The sequence below is a fragment of the Neolamprologus brichardi genome, chromosome 23 (genome assembly GCF_056152115.1).
Source record: "Neolamprologus brichardi isolate AB-2024 chromosome 23, ASM5615211v1, whole genome shotgun sequence".
In the NCBI taxonomy this organism is placed as follows: Eukaryota; Metazoa; Chordata; class Actinopteri; order Cichliformes; family Cichlidae; genus Neolamprologus; species Neolamprologus brichardi.
The window spans coordinates 35,206,464-35,229,217 of NC_142125.1; positions in this window are offsets into that span (position 1 = coordinate 35,206,464).

A 22,754-nucleotide genomic window follows, 5' to 3' on the forward strand; every position below is an offset into this window, starting at 1 on the left:
GCTATGCCATTGGAATGGAGTCAAGTGAGTATCTGCCAACACATTTCTTTGGTCAATTTCAAACAGTTGTTGTTCTCTATTAGGGTTATGCTACTGGCTTCCCTCAAAACATTCACCCCCTAACAAGACGCTCTTGGCGGTGTTTGATTGTCATTTAGTCTTCACTTTCAAATAAATGAAAAGTGCTTTTGATTATATTCTTGCATTGGCCCTGGCCAAGAATCCTCCATCTGGTCTTTGTGTGAGAATTAGACTGTGAAGATGCAAAGTTGGATTAGACCTCCTTACTGCCAAGCATCCAAGGGCCTTACAAATAAAAGGCTGTCATGCTTCAATTTTCTCTTGACAGATATAAACTTGAAGATTGAAAAGTTATGAAAGCGCAGTGCATTTCCTATTGCATGATTAGGCAATACAATTAAGAGTATAGTCCAATAAATTGCCAAGTCTCATCCAAACCAAGCGTTAGCAGACATTAGCTATCCCATTAGGACTGAGCAACACCTGCGCAAAATACTAATCCAAACTCATGATTTAATAGAACCTGCCATAAACAGAGGCTGCCAAATAGATAAAGATGTCCAAACTACTGGTTTGTCAATGAATATAACCTTTAATATCTTAATCAAAGAGTAATGAGCAATATAGTCATAATTCCTGCAATTTATAAGTGCTATTGTTCATTCTTGCTCTCAAGTCTTGAAATGATAGACCAGGTGCTGAGCCAGTGGCAGTATGTCAATTTCCCATTGGTCTCTCATCAAAGACTGGAGTTATATTCACAATGTCCATGGGCAAACAACCAGGAAAAGCTGCTGGCCTCTCACCTCGATAACCTCCAGCCATTATTAACAGGAAACACTCATGCCCATGAAATGGAAACACACTACAGTTTCCAACACTATCCAAACCAAGTAAGCAACATTTGAAAGTTTTGACTAGAAGATGACAATAATGTAAAGAATGGTTATTTCATGACAGAAATTTATGACATTTGAGATTAAAAGACAGAGATAGCTTTACTTTAGTACATGTTAATGAATGTCTGTTTTCACATTTCGCAATGCAAGCACTGATTGATGGAAGGTTGCTGTCTAAAGCTTCCTCTGCTTTATTGTCCTTATTAACTCTAACTGCCACCATAATTTAGTAAAGCGCTATACAAATACAGACCATTTACCAAAAGAATATCTTGTTAAATGCACTTTTAACTAGCAATAAACCTGATTTTGTTTCCCAAGCAGAGCAGTTTTCCACAGCTGGACACTAAAAAGGATGTAAACATGTAAATTAATAATTTTTTTTGTATGTAATTTGTACAGTATTTTTTTCTTTCTTATTTTCTCTTCTAAATGTACTTGTATATTGTTCACATGTTGAAATAAATTACCAATCAAATCAAATCAAGATATAGGAATGAAGCACACTAGCTTTGCTTTGCCAGCCCTAAAACTACCTCTATCTTTTATGTCAAGTCTATGAAAAAATACCTATATTGAGGTGGGCAGATCGATCCAAATATTAGCAGTATTGATGGGTTGCTGGTTTAGCTCATGGCTGAGAGCGGCCAGGCCAGGTTCAAGCCTGACCCGTGGCTCTTTGCTGGATGTCTCCCTTTCTCTTTCTCTCCGCCTCCCTGTCAGTCTTCTCTGTATCTGTCTAATAATAATAATAAAAAAAAATATTAGTAGTGTTGATGCCAGTGCTGGTTCTGGATTGATACTAGTGTGATAGGATTGATACTTTGTTCCTAATGTCCAAGTTAACTATATAGCCCACTAAATTGCATTAAATAGAAAAATAACAATATATATGTATCAAAAATATACCTCAAACATGAACTAATTGAAATGTACCTTTGTGTGTTGACTGTCATGTCTATTTTACTTTTACTATTTTTGGGGGTCTGTTTGACAGAAAGTGCTTTACAGACAAGTACAAATACTTTTATCTCTCCAAAAAACTTCAAACGTGAAAAACTGAAATCTCAGTAGTGTAGTGGTCATTAAAATGTGTTCAGAGTTTACAGATTGATGATGATTAATTGTGCAAATCAAGGCACACTGCTCTGCCCTACAAAGCTGCCGTAAAATTATCAGTACTCTGATTGGTATCTGCCTTGTTTCTGTGTTTATACTTGGATCAAATTTTATTTATTTATTTATTCTCAAGAAGACTTTGTGAAAAGCTTTAAAATACCAATGAAATAAAACAAAACACCCCCCCCCCCCCCCCCCCCTCCCCCAGAAAACACTTAGTGCCATTTAGTAGGACTCCTAGTGGTAAGACAAGAACACAGACCCAGGATTGCAGGGATACATGCTTTTGTACTTATCCACACTCTCCTGGCTTTGTGATGCAACACCTCATCTGGCTCAATGGAAAACTGTGAGTGAGTCAGACATGTGCGCAGACTGTGAACCAGACCCTGGAGAGTGTTGCGAAATAAGCGTGTGAGATAAAACACAGAATAGAAGTTTTACAATAACTGAGGGTCAAGCAGGGCATGCTTTGTTGGCAGAATGAAAAAAAGAAGAAAGAATATCTGAATTTGAAAGGGACCTCCCTTTCATTTTGTCTGTCTCCTCCTCGGCTGATATGACTGAATGAAATCTGTCAGCAGCTCTTTTTACGGAAAAATAAAGCCCACAAAGGTTTATACGTGACATGCCTCCTTAATGATTTTAATGTTTTTTTTATTTATTTATTTGCCCCACTTAAGCTTTTAAAGCACATTTCTCCCAGGCGGCCTTGAGACGCAATTGCCGTTAACATTCTTTAATAATTGTCCATCACTGAAAAATCTCTCTTCCCCCCCTCCTCACTCACTTAAAGAATGAAAATTGCACTCTTTAAGCATGGAGTGCATCCTTTCTCACTTTCTCAAAGAATTTTTTTTTTTTGTAATTTATTTTTATTTTTTTGCCTTTGAATTTGCCACCAAGGCTTTGAATGCCAAAGGAACACTTTTAATTCATCAGTGGGGTGGTGGTAGGGGTGCTGGAGTGGGGGTGGGGTACACTGAAGGCTGTTCTGGATCATTGGACAGACAGCGTCTGAAGTTTGAAAGGCAGAGAGGGAGAGTGAGGAGCGAGAGGCGGAGAAAAGGAGTGACTTGGTAATTTAAAAAGTCTCCCTCGTAGCACGAATAAAGGACTCTGCAAGCAGTAGAATCCAAAGACCTCCACCATTTAATTATCAAGTAATTGTAAAGTGCATAACAACAGAGAGCTGAAAGCAGGAGACAAGGGAAGCGGGACTGCTCCGTGAAAATGTAATTAGCTGAATATCATTTCTCCTTGCTATCAACCACTGCAGAATTTAAGAGGGACAAATAAAGGAAAAAAGAAAAAAAACAACAACAACAACGAGCTCCCTTTAAGATAAAACTAAATGTACTGTCACAGTTTAGATCTTCAGTGACTTGGATCAATATGTAATTACCTCTGGGAGGAAGAAACACCTTCTCCCCCACATCTTTTTACTCTCTCTTTAACCCCTCTTTATTCCCATGGAAGGAAACAAAACAGCAGCGATAGTGACTGTCAGTGTGTCCAAACTGCACAACACACATGAGTCTTTCCTTTTTTCTATTTCAATTAAGAATTCCAATAGTCTAAAGAACAATATATTTATCTGTTCTTATTGGAAACTTTCCGTTTCCCTGTGATAACTCAGGTGGATAAAAGTGGCTGCCTGCAGGCGAGATTGAAAAATGAAGCGTGTATAGTAAGGGGGGTGGGGGGTGGTGTCACTTGTCGTAGTTTAAGGAACAGATAGAGGTGGAGGTGGAGGGACATGCACTCCACTCACTCTTAGTAACAACAGCCCTTGCCCTGCGGCACATCCCTTAACCGCAGACCAACAGCTCCCATTCAAGGAGACAAACTGGTACTACTATAGTGGTAGAGTTATTGCTTTAAGAATGAATTAAAGTGAAATCCACAGGACAATCATGAATTTTTTCACTGACAAGCCCTAAAATGTGTTATTTCTGCATCTTTCAAATTAACATCAAAGACAGATAATTTGGTCACAGTAAATCCTATCTTCTTAAATATGCATTTGCAGACTATATGTTATAAATTTGGTGGTAACAAGAAATATTATCCTCTCTGGAATATATGTTTCATCATCTAAATGAGAAAAAGCTTTTAATCAAGCATAGGCTTAGTTCAGCAGCGTTCCCAGCAGATCGCCTGATCTCAATCCTGTCTCCAAATGTCTTACACAAGGAACACTGTTTAAGCTGCTTTAGCACGCACTTAGTTCCCGTGGATCTGCAAGCTGCTGTGCAACCCACTTCCACTCCAGCTCCCCGTTTTCATGCTTTATCTGGCTTAGTAAGCATGATTTTTGTTTTTATTAATGTTTTTGATGTTCTCTGCTAATCTCCCTCTGAAAAAACAACAACAATAAAAAAAAACCTTGTATTTTACAATGTATAATGTATTGTACAATGTATTTTATTTAAATGCTAAAAAGCTGTTTTTCACTGAGCTGTTAGGTTGAAAGTATTTGACCAAACAACAAATTATGGAATGGAGGATATTTTATGATGGACTAGACAGAACTGTGTTTGGCAAAATCATTCAGTGCTCTCAACCTCTCATTTGCTTTGCATTTTATACAACACTTGCTAACAGGCTTGTGTTTTCTGTATCTGCTAGCTAGTGGTTACATGCTGTCTGTGTATTTTTTTTAGCCATTTGGACTGAAGGGTTTGACTAACGAGGCACCCTTTTTACTGCCTGGAGAATGAGCCATTATCATGTAGTTGTTAATGTTACTTCCCTTTACCCCCAAAGAGCTGGGGGCATAACATAAACAAGCCTACTGTGAGCAACAGATACTTGATTTTAGCTTTCCTGAACAAGCAAATGAATTTTTGAGAACTGTAGGGTTTTGTTTGTTTGTTTGTTTGTTTTTTTAAGACCTTGCTGGTTCCACAAAAGTCATTCTTTGCCATGATATTCAATTGGTTAGCAGCCTAGTCATTGGCGCTTTGTCATTTATTACTTACTATGAGACATCAAACCCTTTTTTTAGGAGTCAGTGAAATTTGTAGGCTGTCATCCTCATCTCTGAGAACTTCGACTAGAAGCATTCTTTGTTTCACTCAGATGACTGAGGTTGCTGCTTTTCACTGAGAACAAAGTCTTGCTTGAGTTCATACAATAAAAATCAAGAAAATCGACATGAAACAGTTACTGTACTGTTTGCAAATTCATAATGAAGATCGAGCTTTGTTTTGTGTTATAAATCCACCAAGCACAAAATCACTGTTCACAGTTCGGATCAGGCCAAGATGATGAAAAGAGAAAAACTGGACCAAAAAGGTTTTTGTAAGTGAATCTGTAGAATGACCATGAACACCTTGATCTTGTTTGGATGGCTGGGAGTCTGTTGTTTGGTCCACTTTTAGCAGTGATGGTTTTGTTGTTACCTTATTCGACCTTTCTCTGCAGTGGACTTTGTTGCTTTCCCTTTGGTTACCTGTAGGTTTTCCCACGATGTTCTTTCCCTTGCTTGTCTTCACACTCAAAAATACACTGTAGGCTAGACATAAATATCGAATGGACGACCCTGTTCTGCTTTAAAATCTCCTCATTTATTTTTTTTTATTTTTATTTTTTTTTTGTGTGTCCTGTCTGGCACTGTAGCAATCAGAATTATTGTCTGAAGGCCAAGAAAAATGCCCAACAGATTTACTTTCCCAAGTGGGCCTTTTGCTATACTGGTCCACTTGATTGTCATAGTTTATTTGATCTTTATTAGTTATTTTTATTCTAAGTTATTGTAATCAGGCCAGACTGGACTTGGGGACGGGAAAGAAAAACAAGAAGAAAAGTTCAGAAGAAAGTTAACAGAAGGAGAGGGAAAGAAAAGGGAGAAAAGAGAGAGAGAAAAGACAATGAAAATCTGCTTCATCACCTTTGTCTTTTTTTCCCCCTCTTTTTCTTTTCCTGGATCACTTGTTGAGAAAGAAAAAAGAAAACAAGCAGAAGAAGACTAGAGCAATAGAATAAACAACATCACGATGATCTATGGGAATATAACTGTGAATACTAAATATTAAACATTATTGTGCAGCACGTAAGATCAACAGCGCACAGTGTGCTTTGAGGTAGGCGCCAAAAAGGGTGTAGTTTGTGTGTGTGAGCACCCGTCTGTACACCTGTGAGACGCGCTTGTTTTTAAAAGGTTACTACATGTAATGATCTGTCACAGGATGTGGGGAGCCACAGCCCCGTCCACCAGAGCATGAAGCAGGTATGGAGGAGATCAAAACTCCAGACATCCGGAGGCCCTCAGAAAACAAGAGACCAAGGAAGACCAATCTCCTCATTTTTAAAACTTACTGTATCAAAAAATTGGAGCTTGACTGGGATTTCTATAAATGGTAAAATTCATTGTGTGGCTAAAAAATCCTTACTTTTACAATGACACATTGTACCATATTTTTATTGGGCAGCTTTTTCTCCAATGTATTTGTCTTTGTCTTTAAATCATGTTTCTATCACTCTTTGTGTGTTTATACACCACTTTATATTTAATCTTTAGTTATTTTTGGCCCTCCCTGAGCCTGGTTCTGCTGGAGGTTTCTTCTGTTAAAAGGGAGTTTTTCCTTTCCACCATCACCAAGTGCTTGCTGATAGGGATTGTTGAAGTTTTCTCTTTATTATTGTTTAGTCTTTACCTTAAAGTGCCTTGAGGCGACTGTTGTTGTTGTGTTGTTATTGTCAGAAACATTCAAGAATGTGATTTCTGCCATAATCGAGCAACTCTAATTGAGCTATTTTATTGAACTAAACTGACATTAAAAATTGCAAAACATCAACAGGCTAGATCTACACTATTTATGTCGGACGACTTTATTTTCACATTGTCACACTATTAAGTTAGTATGTAGACTTCATCTCCCTTTGTGTCAGCCTTCGAAAGCTAACCAGTGGTCACTGCCCACCCCACAGTGACTTCAGTTCCTTCCTGCAGTGCAGTTTGTCTGACCCTTATGTGACCAAACAGCAGTCCAGAGGTCATTGTATTTTTTTATGTCTTTGTCTGACTACACATTGTGTGTGACATAAAATAGCCAAACCAGCTACTGGTCTTGGAACATCATGACAGCCCTGTCCTCCACATAGCTTCCAGAATAAACAGCTGCTCCAGCCTGATTGTGTCCTGACAACAGGGACCGAAAGCTACATACCTCGTCTATAGTGAGTCCAAGACTATGCTCTCCCCAGTGGACATTTAATGTGCATTCACTAACTGTTGCTTTCACTGAGAGAGAGCAGAAATGAGGGAGCATAAATGGAGTAGCTCTACCAGTTTAATAATGTAAGAATGGATTTTGGGAGATCCCATATTAATAATATGAAAGATACTCCTGGATTTACCAGATTTTGCCCTGGGGGGTTGATGTTCTTTAATTAGTTCTGCTGTTTGCAAACTGTTAGACAGACACATTATCGAGCCCATTGTAGTCTCTTAAAATAAAACACTTTATGAAAGTTTCAAGGTCATTAGTGTTGACTATGGCTTTAGAGTAAAGCAAATTTCACTAAATACCATGAATCCATGAATATGGATATGGCTACATGCAAAACATTCATCAAATGTCATGTGATGATGACACTTTTGCTGCATGCATTTTGCAATGTGTGCCATTAATTTCAAATTCAAAGCTGAGCAGATCCACGCCACTGTGGGTTATTTTGTGTAGGTAAGAAAGTAAAGTTTCTTTTTTAAGCACTTTTCATAGACAAGCAGTCACAAAGCGCTATACACAAAAGGCTAAAATAAACAGAACGTTAGGTACCAAAATAGACAATGTATACAAAAAGTGAGACACAGGTAGGTAACAGGTAGCTTAAGATAAAAAAAAAAAATTAATCAATTAAATAAATAAAATAAAATACATACATGATTTTTTTTAAGTTATAAAGAAATAAAATAAATACATTATTATGAATAAATTATTAGCCATAATTCTTCGTTCTGTTACTTATACAACACTGTGGAAGCAGGGGAAGAAAAGGGCAAAGTAATTATATGCTAATAGATTAGCATTAGATTAGATTAGAATTAGAAAAAAACAAAACAAAAGCAAAAAACATATAAAAAAAATAAAACAGGTTGATGGCGACCTCACAACACAAACAGGACACACACACACACACACACACACACACACACGTTTAAAACAATAAAAGCTGACAACACTGCTTCTTCAACAAAGCTTGTCATTGATGTTACCATTGAAACACTAGGCTAAATATATATGACATTGTTTGCTGAAGTATGTCTGGGGGATGCACTGCTGTATATATATATATTTTTTTTTTTTTTTGACAAAGCTGTATAAATTATTCATGCCAGATAATCTGTTTGTTGCTGCAGAAGGGAGAATTCTTGTATATAAGTATTATCTGGCTTAAAGATTCGGTGTCATTTTCCTTATTATTGCTAGACTTACGCGCTTGCATGTATTTGACAAAAAATGGAAACATTTGGGAAGATGTGAATTGATGTTTTCTACCAGGAATCCAGTTAAAGCTGATGGAATGTCTATTTGAGCCACCATAAAGCCAAGGACGGAGAATCGAGCCATCCCTAATAGGTTTTCCACTGTTCACTGATTTTCTGTTTGCGAGTTTTAAAGACCACTATGGTAAGATATGGACTTGACTAGAATACAACTACACCGATAGATACTAGTCATTGTTAGTCTCTATGAATTTCTATGGTTAATTTGGGTCAGCATATAAATGCCACATTGGTAGACCAATGGACAAAATGTGAATGTTATTTATGCGCGATCACTGGCCAACACATTTTTCGAATGCTAGCAAAGCTATGAATACACATTAAAGGTATATATCGGATATGATGGACTGAAAAAAGTAGGATAAGGATATTATGAGGATATATGTTGACCTTTTTGTTCCTGTCTAATCTCTGTGGCATTCAGGGACTAGGTTAACAGACATTTGTGAAACATAAACTTACCAACACTTGTGAAAACAAAAAAGGGGATAATCTTGTGTATATTGTTCCAATTGCATACACCTTGGATGTATTTTTTTTCTAAAGCAAATTAAATATTGCTGATCTCTCAAATTCCACTGGCACTGCAGAGACATTCATAAAGGTGCTTTAAGTTTTTTTTATTTTAGGAGACTAGAATTCACAGTTCAAGAATATTTATGTGGTAATAGGCCTTGGCGCAGCTCCTCAGTTCATCAACTCTGAAACAAGCCTTTCTTTTAGCTCATCTCTGTGTAAGGCCACCATCCCCTTAAATCAAATTTCATCTGACTGGCTGCTCCTTGCAAAAAGACCGGTTGGTACAGCAGGTTGTCGGGACTTAAACATCGGATGTTTTTAATATTTAATCCAGAATTTTTTATTTTTGTTTACATCAAAAAGGGCCAAGAGTAGAAGAAACAGCTCAAAAATGAATGTTTAGAGCAACGTGAAACCTTAGGCTCACAAGATTGCACTTTAAAAAAAAACAAACAAACAAACCTTACCCATGTTAGATGTGAGCACCCACTGTTGTAACAATACAGAGATGAGAGAAATGTTAGTTCTGCTTTAAAGATCAGCAAAGTCTGCATATGGAGAATGGAGAGGCTGAGTAAAGCCAGTTTGTGGTTCACACTCTTTAAACTTTTGATTTTAATCATTGGTTAGGTTTTGACATCGGATTAGGATTAACCACTAAAGCTGAAAAACAAGACGTGAAAAAAATGATAATCCTAATAAATAACATGTTTAATAGGGAATGGGAAGACACATAAACTTATTTAATTCCACCACTTTTCCTCTATTTAGTAACTAATAATCATATTTTTTTCTCCCTGACCTATCCTATCACAAATCCTTTCTTCCAATTTTTTTTATATGGATTTGGTTTTATAAACCCAGAAAAACTGAAATTACTTGGTTAATTTTAGGAAAATGTTGGAATTTAGGTTATAATATCCTCTTTCACTACATTAACGAATCACTTTGTCATTAAATATCATTGCTTGTAAAGGATACCTTGGAGTCACGTTCAAGGCAAGCTCTCAAAGGTCACATTGTTTCTATCATCGGCACACCATTGGCTTTAAAAAAACAGCTGTATTTGACAGTCTGGTAATAAGAGTTTAGTTCTTAGGAAAAATGAAAAAGTAGTTTGAGATCCACATGTATATAGGACAAAATTGCTCACTTTTCCATAGACAAAGGTTCATGTCTGTTAAGGAAAAACAGTGTATGATACAAAGCCACTAATGTACTGAATGTGCAAAATTTCTTTTTCTAGGACATATGAGTTTTATTTTGTTTGCAGTCGCCTTCTAGGCCATCCGGTAGTCCACAAGGGGCCAAACAAATCCAGAGTCCACATACATAGGCATACTGATGCACACAAATACACACAACCATACATAGTAGCTTGGTTCCAGTATGAAGCAAGTCAGCAAGTCAGTGCACCTAGGGGATAGCTTTAGCCACCAGCCACCAGGCCCAAATCCACTGACTGATCCAGTGCCCAGACTGTCAGGCCCTGCCCAGCCACCGCACAATCTTTCAGCCTTCACTAGCTGCTGCGAAGCCTCTGGTACTTCACACTGCGTCAGTAAAGACAGCACTGGGGTGAAAAAACAAAGGGATAAAAAGAGAAAGAAGGAAGTGCTGTGATGCACGCAAAACCTTTAACGTTACTTGACAGATCTAAGGTGGAATACTTGGAACAGACAGATCTGATGGAACATCAAGCTGGTTAATCATTAAAGCATATGGAAAAAAGTAGTTTGGCACCTGAATCGTCTCTAGATTCAACAACACAGTTGCTTTTGTTGTTAGTCTAGCTTGAATAGTGGAGCACTGAAACACTGCTAATTGTTAGGAAGTACTGTTTTTGAGTTCGTGTCAAAAGGTCGGAGCCAATAGCTTCCTTTTGTGCTGTCTCCCTATTAGAGGGAAATGTCAAAGCATCAAGGGTGCTGAAATATTGAGGCAGAGAGAGCTGGAAACCAAAAGACGCCTGTGTCACTTCGTCTGACTTCTGATTCGACGCATATGAAAGAAGGAGGCTAACTGAATTGATTTGTACATGGTGATATTCTCATTCGTATTTTTTGAATATACTGTAATTATCTTGACTATTTGAATAGAGGGCAAATGGTTCCTCTAGTGACTTGCAGATCCATTATTGCCTGCCTAATTGGCTTGGCAAGCCTTGCCCCCTCTTTCCCTCGCCTGTTCACTCAAAGATTAAAATCCAGCAGTGATTTTTAATTTGAAATGGAAGAAAGTGCAGTCAAGATGATTAGCCACAACTTAAAAAAAGAGAGCCTTGTTTTAGGTAATACACCTCATATGGTGCGCACCAATGAATGTGGCCCCTGAATTAGCAGCATGGCACCAATTATTTATTTCTTAAGAACCACAATTTATTCATTTTTACTTTGTTTCTCTTTGTAATTTGTGAAATAATTGCACACATCACAGCGTAACATTCAAAAAACCTGAAATTTTGCAGTCTTTATTAATCCTTTGTAAAATATTTGCAAGTGAGCAAAGATGGAGCATGTGGGAAAAAAATGCTCAGTCAATGGCTGTTTTGATAATGAGGAATAAAAATAGACACTTCCAGCTTTTTAGAGCCCCACGTGGCTTTGCATCTACCTCTTTCACCATTTTTTTTTCTTCAGGTGTTCAAAAATTGATCCTACATTCTTTATTACTCAGGGTAAAGTCAATAGATATTGTTACCCTTATAATAATGTTTAAAAGTGTTCTTAATATTTTGTCCACCCCATGCAGGAGTTTGCTAGTGTCCTCCATGCAAGCTACTGACGATTGTAGCAATATGTTAGCAACCAATGCAATCGAAAGAAGCTTTTTGATGTAGTACCACATACCTCTTTGTCACCAATTTTACACTAGTGACTGACAACAACCTTCAACAACCACCACACACTTTCCCCTAGTGAATAGCAGTATCCACAGGGTCAGCCCATATGGAAAAGATATATATAAATCTTATAAAGTTTGTATCTGTCTTGTGTGAAACTTGTATGAAAAGCATACAAGAGTGAAAACAGATATAAGATCCCTTGAAAAATTATATAAATGAAACTTGTATGTTTCGGATACTTACTAAAACAATATATGAAAGTAATGAGAAAGTGGCCACTTTCATGAGTAAATCATATAAGTTTTTATTATTTCTTTTCCATATGGGAGTGTACAGTTTCAATGGCAAAGTGAATGAAGCTTTAGTGATGGATTTTATCTTGACTGCTAGCACCCTCCAGCAACCACTTGCTAACCACCCAGGGAATACATATTTTGTTTGGCAACTGGTAGTTGATGGTTGCTGACCAGTTTAAGTCTCTAGGCCTGACTGACTTGAATCTAAGCAATACCAGAATGAGACAGGTGGTAGTTTGCTGTTGCTAGTAGGTGGACTAAAGCTGACCAAAGTCCATGGAATCACAGTTTAATGATATTTAAACATTTATTTATGTATATTTTTCCTCCATAAATAAATAGTTCTAACCCTAGGCAGATTCTCTCTTTCTGTTTCTGGGAATTTGCTGTAGAAATGATCATGACACCAGATTCAGTTAAATGTAAAAACTGTAAATCATACTGGAATGTTTAAAATTATGAAGAAGGGAAAGGTTCATGGCGCGGAAGGTATGCCTATCCCTAAACTAAGGTTTTACCCTTTGATAGCAAGTTGTCTTGTACCCCCTCCTACTTCTACCCTCCAGATAAAGGAACAGAGTGTGTTGCTTTACTATCAACAAGCAGCCAGGCTGTCCTTGAGGAATCCAAAGAAGCAGAAGAGAAGATGCCAAACAGAAAAAGGTCGTCATGTTCCAAAAAAGGCCTCACCTAACCTGATCCTTCCAGGTCTTCACATAATAGTGGAAAATTCAACAAACGCAGTGTTGAATTTCCATTTAAAATGAAAATGAAACATTGTAACATAAAAACAAAGTTTATCGGGTTTAAACAGCAAAGGCAGATTTATTTAAATGACTAGCTCTACAGTGTGGTGCCTCATCTTATTGCCACTCTTCAGTGTCTCTTGTTCATGTCTCTCTTTTATTGTTGGACTTTTTTAGTCACTTAGTCTTCATTCATTTCAGTTAGTTTTACTTTCTTATATCCTGCCCTCATGTGTTGCCCTGTGTCCTGCTAGCTCCTTGTGTATTATTCCTGTGTTCCACATATGAGATATAAGTCAACTGGTTCCAAATGTGAACATTGTGACATACGGATGAAATGACAACTGCCTTTCCATCAGCTTCACTGTAACAGCCAAGTAATGAGGGCTGTATTTAATGATCAGACAGATCTTAAACCATTCTAGCAAGTGAAGCAACTATAAATGTGAGTGAAGACAACACATATATGCACGGTATGCATACCAGTGCATTGCTTTTTAGTTGGACAGGTAGATGTGTGTAGTATATGTTTAAAAAAAATATGGAGCCACAATCAGAATATGTTTTTATCTGCGGTAAAAAAAAAAAAAGAAAAGAAAAGAAAAAAAAGAAAAGAAGGAAGAAGAACATTCTCCCTGCACAGCGTGAAATATTTACTTTACTAAGAAATATTTGCTTTGCAAATTCCAACCATATCTTACCCTTACTGGTAGTGGCTCTGATAATTTCCCTTTAAACTTGTCTGTACCTGCTAAAAAATGACCAGCTCCCAGGGAGTTTTTTGACACACCGCTGTGCAGACTTAGAGTTTATATAGTGTATTTGCTGGACTGGAAATACTGCTCCTTGTAGCTACCCTTTCAGAGTGAAATAATAATGATCCAAGCATCTTAAAAGCACAGACGTGGATTTAGCTTGCTAATGACTGATTTCTTGACAGAATGATTAACTGACTGACTAGACAGTTAAACTTACAAAGGCATAGTTTGTTGCCTGTGCATCAAACCCTAAAGTGCTCCCATAACCTTAAATGCCTTCATGCTTGCTGACTCCAGTCAAATGAATGGACTAGACTTGGTTATGGTTCACTGCTTTTGTTCCTCTGTGCGGGGAGCTAATAAGTCAATCCCATCCACTCCCTGATACATGGAGGATGCACTTATCGCATTGTCAGCAGCTCATTTCATTAAAGCCTCTGGTTAAGTTTGCATGTTACCGATTCAACATTTTTAAATTACCTCGCTAAGGCCGGCTCGTGCCAAGTCACGGGGAAAAACAAAGGAAAGGGCTCCCTGTGCAACCCTACCATGCTGCTTTGGCCATCAATCATGGCTGTCAGAGCAGCTGTGCTCCCGCTCTTTGGTGAGAACTCACACCAGAGCTCTACATCATCTGGAGCTGTGATGAATGCTCAGGCTTTAGCTCCAATGCCTTTCATTAGAGACCGTGCCATCGACAGGTAACGTTGCCACAGAATAAGTGCAAATGATATCAACTGTCATAATGGCACTGAAAATATTTCATTTGACTGAAGCCAATTTTTTTATGCAGTTATTACCACTATAAGAGGAAAAAACTATCACTACATGACATTTAACAATTTTCTAATACTTTCCCCACCTTGTTAGGAGAAGAAGGCCCACAGATATATAAGGATAAAAAAAATTACATCAGCTTCTGAAAAGTAATGCCTAAAGTTATGTTACATCAGTTTGAAAATGACCAATAAGAAAATCTATTTTGTGGAGTTTTCCATTTTTTTTCCACTCTTTCTTGTAGAATTTATAAATCTAGTTAGACCCCATGACGAAAAAAACATGCTCAAGACACAAAGGTGAAAGTCTGATATATGAATGTAAGCATAAAAGGAAATTATTGTAGATTACAGCGGGTTCAGGAGTATCCCTTTCTTTCTTAGAAAAACGTTTTTTTGTCCTCAGAAAATCCATCTAAACATGCCTATTTAATATCATATAATTTAACGATATGTACTGAGACCATATTTGCTACTTTTAGAAGCAAAACAACGTTTTTAAGTTTCTGAGCCTCTTGTGTTGCTTGAAGTGGTTCGGTACTCTAACCCATTATTTTGCCAAGGTGAACTTACAGAAAAGGATGTGTGAGGCAATGTTCATTACCACTCAGGAAAAGAAAACACACACAGTTGTAACCTGCTTTTTCTGAGGTCCATTATTGAATCTTGTGCTTCAGTGTGAGCCCTACACTGTTACGTGGAAGCCATATCTCCAGATGCATGTTTCTGGAGAGAGGAGGCCTGTCGGCTGTTGAATCGACTTGCTGAATTATCAACTTCTCAAGCAGTTTGTTTGTTTAGTGACCTGACTCATGAAACAGAATTTCCTCACCCTTGTAGTTGGAGGTATTCTGTGATATCAGGTGGATATTCTGAAACAGCAGAACAGCTATGGCGTTTTATATTGCCTAGACCACATCACTGAACCTAGACACAGTACTCTCATATTAGACATCAGTTCTGTCTGGAACTATGAAAAGTTTGGATTCCTTTACAGTACTGTGCAAATTTTTGGTTCAAAACATCAGTAGGAGAACGTCAGCTCAGCTCAGAGGTACAAGAGTCTACAGCAATCAGTAAAACATGGCGGAGGTGGTGTCTTGAGTTTTCAAAGCCAGTACTATTTCTGATAGTACTGCTATGTAATTTTCACTCTTATTTATTGCATGCAAACTGCAGTTCTTGCTGCCATAACATCAAAAGCATCAATATAAAGTTTATCAGCTGTAAAACTGTTCAAGGACAGCTTCTAAAATGTCTTCAATTAATATATTTCAGTAAGAAACATCAAGAGGCATTTTGTGGGCTAGCCACACATTATTAATGTTAATATGTTTTTTGTATATGTTAAATATAGCTTCCAAAAAGCAGAAAATGGGCTTGTACTGTAGCTTTGATGGCAGTTGCATTAAAAGTGGCACAGCAAGGACTGAAACCATTTAGTGGCGTGATTGGTGGAGTGACAGTAGCAGAAAGCAACAAAACGCTTTCGCTTCCACATCCTATCCATCCAAGCTTGTCTCATTAGCCTTCGTTCCATTACAGGGCCAAAAACTACATCCAAGGTTGTTTATGTAAAGCAATTTTTGGACTGCATCTTGTTATCAGCAGAGGAGATGTGCCAGTTGGATTGTACTGTCAAAGTGAAATTGTTTTTTAATTTCACATTATCAGGTTTTTGAACGGATCCTGGCCCCGAAGACCTGTTCTAGACCTACTGGGTTATAACGGAAATTGCTAGCAGCACCAATTGGCCTCTGGACATGCAAGCCAGATGAGACTTCATAAGTTAATCATACCACAATCCATATCAGGCTCTCTGCTGACAAAATAATTTGATTTCTATTAAGGGAAACAGTCAGAATTGCCTTAAAATAATATAAGCTTAAATGATGAGGTTGCTTTAATGTTAAGCATCTCACTCATTTAATTTACAGCTATATTGCACATAAATGCAGTATTTTATTACTTAGTGTTTGTTTGATGTCATGTACTGCATTAACAAATCTCCAGACCCAGAAAAGGAAATTATTCAGAGTTAACATCCACTTGTATACACTGACAAACAAGTCAGCACATTAAAACACTGACTGAAATCTTTTTCTTTAAATGGAAGGGGATAAAATGTAAAATGTCAAATTGGAAAGAACAACCAATGGTGTATATCCCCAAAGAGATGTTTTCTTTTAGGCACATTTCATTATTTCCTCTACCCACTGCTTTTGGCTCATAGCCTGACTACCAGAAGGCTTTTTCTCTGATATCACAGACAGCCAAGTCCAGAACATAGTAAGACTGAAGTGTGTGAAGTGCATAAAAACACAATGAATATATGATTATTGTGATCAGCACTTCTTTGAATAACCCCCTCTTTTTTGGTCCAATGAAACAAAAAGTTCAGTCTTGTTTCCTGGAAAGAAATATGCAAAGATCATTCGTTATAAATATGTCAAATTAAATATAAGGTAGCAACATGTCTTCCCATTTTCCTGAAAGATTGCCACACCGTGTCAAAGATGGCATTTCAACATTCAAACTGAGATCTTTTTCTGTTTTTGTAAGAAATAAACATTCATTTTGAAGGTTGTGGACATTCAGTGTTGTGAAACACATTGTTAAGAGATATATTCTAAAACACTTCTTCAGTAGAGAATCAGAGAAGAGAAACACACAGAATTTCTTGCTAGCAAGGGCAGCCCCCAGAACTCACACCCCAAGAGTGAGTCTCAGAGACTGACCCTGAGGACTGCCCTGGTCTTTTATTTATACACTTCAGTGAGCGTTTGTTCCATACATTGAAATGTGGAGGTGTACGTGTGTGTGTGTGTGTGTGTGTGTGTGTGGGGTCAGAGTGTGACCCCATAAATGACTTCCCTAAACCTGCTGGTCTGAAAAGTCCAACAGTTCATCTAAACAAAAAGCACTTAGACTAAAACAGATATAACTACGTTAATCCTACCGTAAAACAATAAAACAAGGTACGACCTTTTTCCATGCTCCTAGGATGTGGGGGTGAACGCCAGAACACCCTGGAATGTTACAGACTTCCTAGGATGAGACATTCCTTCAATATGCCACCAACTATATACTTCTAAACACAAGTGATTACATGCAGTATTCTACCATATGCAAACTTATATCATTAAAAGATTATACTGACTACTAAGTACAATTTTCCATTGACACACATATTAGAAAAAAATCTAATATCCATTTGCATTAATTACTAGTATGATTTGTTATAAAAAAAAAAAAAGACCAATATTTCAAAAGTAAAGATAGGGAGGGTTTCACCACTCTGTAAAAGACATTCTGCCTGGCAAATGTTTTAATAATTTATGCCTCAAAGGTCTAAATTCTCATCTAAGATTAAAGATGATTATACATGTCCCTCCCAACAACATGATATCAAAAAATCTTTGGCTTTTGAAAAGTTCTCTCCAAAGTCCTGTCAATCAGGGTCCCAAAACAGCAACATAAATGCAAAACCAAGAAATATTTTTATTCTTACTTTCCTCTATTGTATAGAGTTATGGATAGTTCTCTAGGACTAGCTTGTGCTTTGACCTTATAAGATTAAGAATATCATTAAACTATTTTTGGAAATTATGACTACTGCATACTCCAGCTAAAGAGAAGACTGAGAACCCAGCCTGTTTTCAGCACATAGTTCAACTCTATCAAGCATTATGTGGTGACAACACCAGCATGAGTAACCTGCATAACTGTGAAGGCACCATTAATGCTGAAAGATATGTATACAAGTGTTTAAGCAATCGATACAGAGGAAATGCAATACAATGCTAAACCCTATTCTGTTCTTTACTTCAGCATGGATAGCAGGACCTAAACTGCCATACATGTAGTCTCGACATTGTAGCCATTGAATTTATTCTGGCACATTGTGAAAATAAATTAAAAAAAATAATTAAAATAAAACTACATCAACTAACAATGGAAAAATTTTGATGTCAAATTGAGCTTCTTAGTTATCAAATGTTTACATAAGAAAGAAGAAATGAAATGACACCACGTAACTGGAACATGTTGCTTACACTATTAAACTGATCAACTTGTTTGATTTTTATCATTTTAACTATAAAAAATTATGTCAGCACAGCTTTGATTCCAAGAATCAAAGCCATCATTATGCCCTGACCTACGATATTACCAAAGTGTTTTAATCTGTATCTACTACCCCAATACCTGATAATACATTCACTTGGCAGGAGTTACAAATGTTCTTATTAACCAGGTGTAGTTCATTAGTCTGAGGTGTGTATTCACAGTCTAAATATGGGCAGCAGCAACACAAGATGATATCCAATGCTGTGCTAAGGTTTAAGTTTCCAAATCTTTGTTCCATGTGAACCCACTGATGAAAATAATGTAAACACATGAAAAAATTATGATATGGCATCTTTTCTTAAACATTATTCATTATTTATTCCTTGTTAATCAATATTTCAAGCATTTGTGGGCATCTAATGAGCAAAATTATGTTGATTTTTTTTTATTGCATTTTTCTGTACCATTTTCAAATAGATATTAAATATATTAAATGTGTTTCTATAACTATTTACAGCATGCCGACGTTTTGGAACCACTGTTGTACGTTGCGTTGCCTAATAGTGATTATGCTAATCTTGATTAAAAAAATCTTTGGTAGAGTAAAAAATGCTTTGAGTAGTGGAGCTTTTGAGATGAGTTCATATAAAGGATACATGTTAGGCTCACAATAGCGTGAACTTTAATTTGCATTTGATATCGTGCCTATTTATTCCAAACCTATATTACAGTACAATGTGCTTTATGCTGCAGATCTATGGTAATAGCTTTTATGTTTGTATGAACCCCATTAGCCTGTGTCAAGCAGTGATTAACATCTACACACAAAGATGGTAACATATGTGTTTGCCCACAGAAATGTTCCCTGACACACGCCGGTCTGTGCTGATGAAAATGTGATCATATTTAAAGATACGTCCACACACATACTGTGACCACCATACTTTATTGAAGCTATCTAGCGCTCTCCCTCTATCTAGCTCTCCCATCAGCGATACACAAAGTCATTTAAGGCAAAAAATAATTTAGGACAGCTACACCCCCTTGCTATGATGCCATGATGCCTCTCAGGGGAGCCTGCCATAGTCCTTTCCAGAGGGAGGAAGCAAAAACCCTGCCGCATTAGTTTTTTTTTCCATCGCTGTATTCCAGCTGGGGTTCCATAGATACTGATTTGTCTATCCCCACAGGATAGACCACTCTTAATACGATTACAGAGCTAGAGACTTTAAGATAATTCAAAGCATCTCCACGGTTAATTCTGAGAAGGCGGCATGGATGCCACATCCGCTTATTGTCGTTCCCTGCATGCTAAAGAGAGCATAAGAGTTGACTTATTACCACACAATACTGACTAAGTGGGAAATCTCTTTGGACATGGCGACCCACCATATGCTAGATTTAATTCGATTTTCTTTTTAGGCTTTAGTTAAGTGCTTCTAAAGTTTCTTGTTCCACAGCAAGAGGGTAAGAGGGCAGCTGTGGCTTTGACTTGAATTGCTTCTTCAAGGAAGGGCAAATAAGCCACAAGTTTGCTAAAATACAGAACACTTATAGCGACACAGCAGCATTAGCGTATTGGGTGCAAAACTGGATTAAACCTAATCCTAGAGTAAATTCATTTCTTTCAATGCAGATCTCTTGCAAATGTGTGGTTTCTAGGACTAGGAGCTTAATCCAAAGAAGGGTCCATAAAGAGATGTGATGTGTTTGCTTTAGCTGAATTGTCTGCTACATTTTTAATACCCACTTAATCTGAGGTTAAAGGTTGTCTTAATGAGGAATATGCCCTGCCATATCAATAGATGTTATAAGATGTTATGGTGATGGCTTTTAAAAATGCAGGTTGTTCATAAACACTTTATATAAAAGATAAACACGGTCAGCTTGATATCACCCAGTGGATTTGGGTTTTTAAGTCTCAGTGTTTGCATTATTACTGCTTCCATGTTATTGTTTGAGGAGCAAGAGGTCACTGTATTTAGAGCACAGGATAGCGTGCTATAGGTTGTTAGCAAAATGGGTGCAGGACACAAACACTGATGACAAGCAGATAAATATCAATATTTTTTCTTTTTACTCTGAATGCTTTTGATGGGCTGTACCTCTAATATGAAAAAGCACAACCTGCTTTAACCTCCTTTTTGAGTCTGAGGGACAACTTTACTTAAAAAATTAACATTTAGTTGTATTCAGCATTAAAAATGTCGTTTTCAAGCCAGACATGTTCCTCTACCTTTACCTAAAAGGAAATAAAAATATAATTAGGGTATTTCTGCATCGGCCTTCCGATGGGTGCTGGTAAAGCTTAGCTGTCTGGAATTTGTATGGTGGCCTTAAGAGGTCAAATTCACTCAAGCTTAAGAAAAGACTAGCAGACAGAAAAACATTGCAAAAGCACACAAAATACAGCAGAAGTTGAATAAAACATAATAGAAATAACAAAAAAATACTGTAAAAGGCATAAAAAAAACACAAAACAAAAGTGAAGTGTTTTTGGGGACACAGGTGCAGAAGTGACAAGCTAACAGTAACAGTAAGGCTACGTCCACATTTGAAAACGCATCGTTTTCGCTCCTGGCCTCCAGTCCAGACTGAGACGGCGTTTTCGCTCATGAAAAACGCAGCGTTTTGAAAACGCATACATTTGAAAACGGTGCTTTTGCGTCGCAGTGTGGACAGCGAAAACTGAGACTTTCTAAAACGAGGACGCATGTTACTCATATGATGCAGTCATGTGACCAATTAAACTAAGATAGCGGAGGGCATTATACAGCAGTTGTTTTGTTTGCTCTTAATTTTGACAGCCCTGTTAAAGATTTATATCAGTCTGTACATGCTCCAGATAGCTTATCTTCAAATTCTTTAATTCTCACTCACTTTTGCAACTTTGTACTTTTGTGTTACTCGCAGCAACAACTCTACCTCATTGTTAGTCCATTTAAAAAACTTGGTGCTTCTCCTCAACATTTTGCCATGATGTTTCAAAGAGCTGGAAAGTAAATAAACGACAGACAGAAATGAGGCAGGCGGAATCTTCTTGCATTTCACGCACGCGCAGTACTGGAACATACGCATTTTTGGCCATTTCAATGTGGACGCACAACTCTGTGACAATGACTGAAAATGCTAGTGTGGCCGCGGAGCGTTTTCAGGCGAAAACGCTGTTTTCAAATCTATCCGGGCTAGTGTGGACGTAGCCTAAATGTGTATTTTCAGTATTATATGTAATGTGACAAACCATGTTACTATGCATTGTTTTCCGCCTCTCTGATGAACACTGCTTCTCTTAAACGTGTCTCAGTCTCACAGCAATCCTTCTTTAGCTTTGGTTTCTGTCACTTCTGCAGCTGGTCCATCATGTTATTGTGTCCTCACAAACACTTCTTTTTTGTTTTGAGTTTTTAATTATGACTTTTACAGCATTTACTTTACATTTTTTGTGATTTCTGTTCTGTTTTATTCAACTTTTGTTGTATTTAGTGTGCTTTTGCTGTGTTTTTCTACTTGCTGGAATTTCCATGAGTTGCAGTTCATTTGACCTCTCTGACCCACCGTAAATTTAGCTTTAGAGACTATAATTGTTTATGTATACATAAACACTTATAGCTGCCCTCTTACAAAAAACTTTAGAAGGCTGTAAAGATGTTAAAGTTGGGCCTTTTTAACATGGGGGTCTATGGGGGTTGACTCACTTTTGAAGCAAGCCTCAAGTGGCATTTGTGGTACTGCAGTTTTGGACTCTTCTGCTTTGAGTTCACTATAACTGGCTGGTTGATCAAGTCCAGTACAAGGAGGCAGGGGGATAACAATGTGCAGCTAATACATTCCTGAAGTGCCAAGAATTCATATTGATGGTGCCTCAAAGAATGTTCTTTTCAGCAGTTCAGGATGGGTGTCAGCCATCTTCTCCCAACTTCTCAAAAAAAGGAAATCAAGGGGGGTACTGTGGCCATTTAATGACAAATGAAGAGCTCCCACTGTGTCCAGCTGTGACTTTCAAAAGCGTGGAGGAAGGCTTGGTGGATAACAGCTAAATCGCTGCTGAGTGACAAATCAAATGGTTGTTGCAGCTAAATCAAAAGACAGCGAGTTACAAAGTGCAGCCTGAGAATGCAAGTCCTGCCAAGAAGCCTTTTTCATCATTATGCTGCCCTCTACGGGTCTTCTTCCTCCAGCCTCCCTCTTTTTCC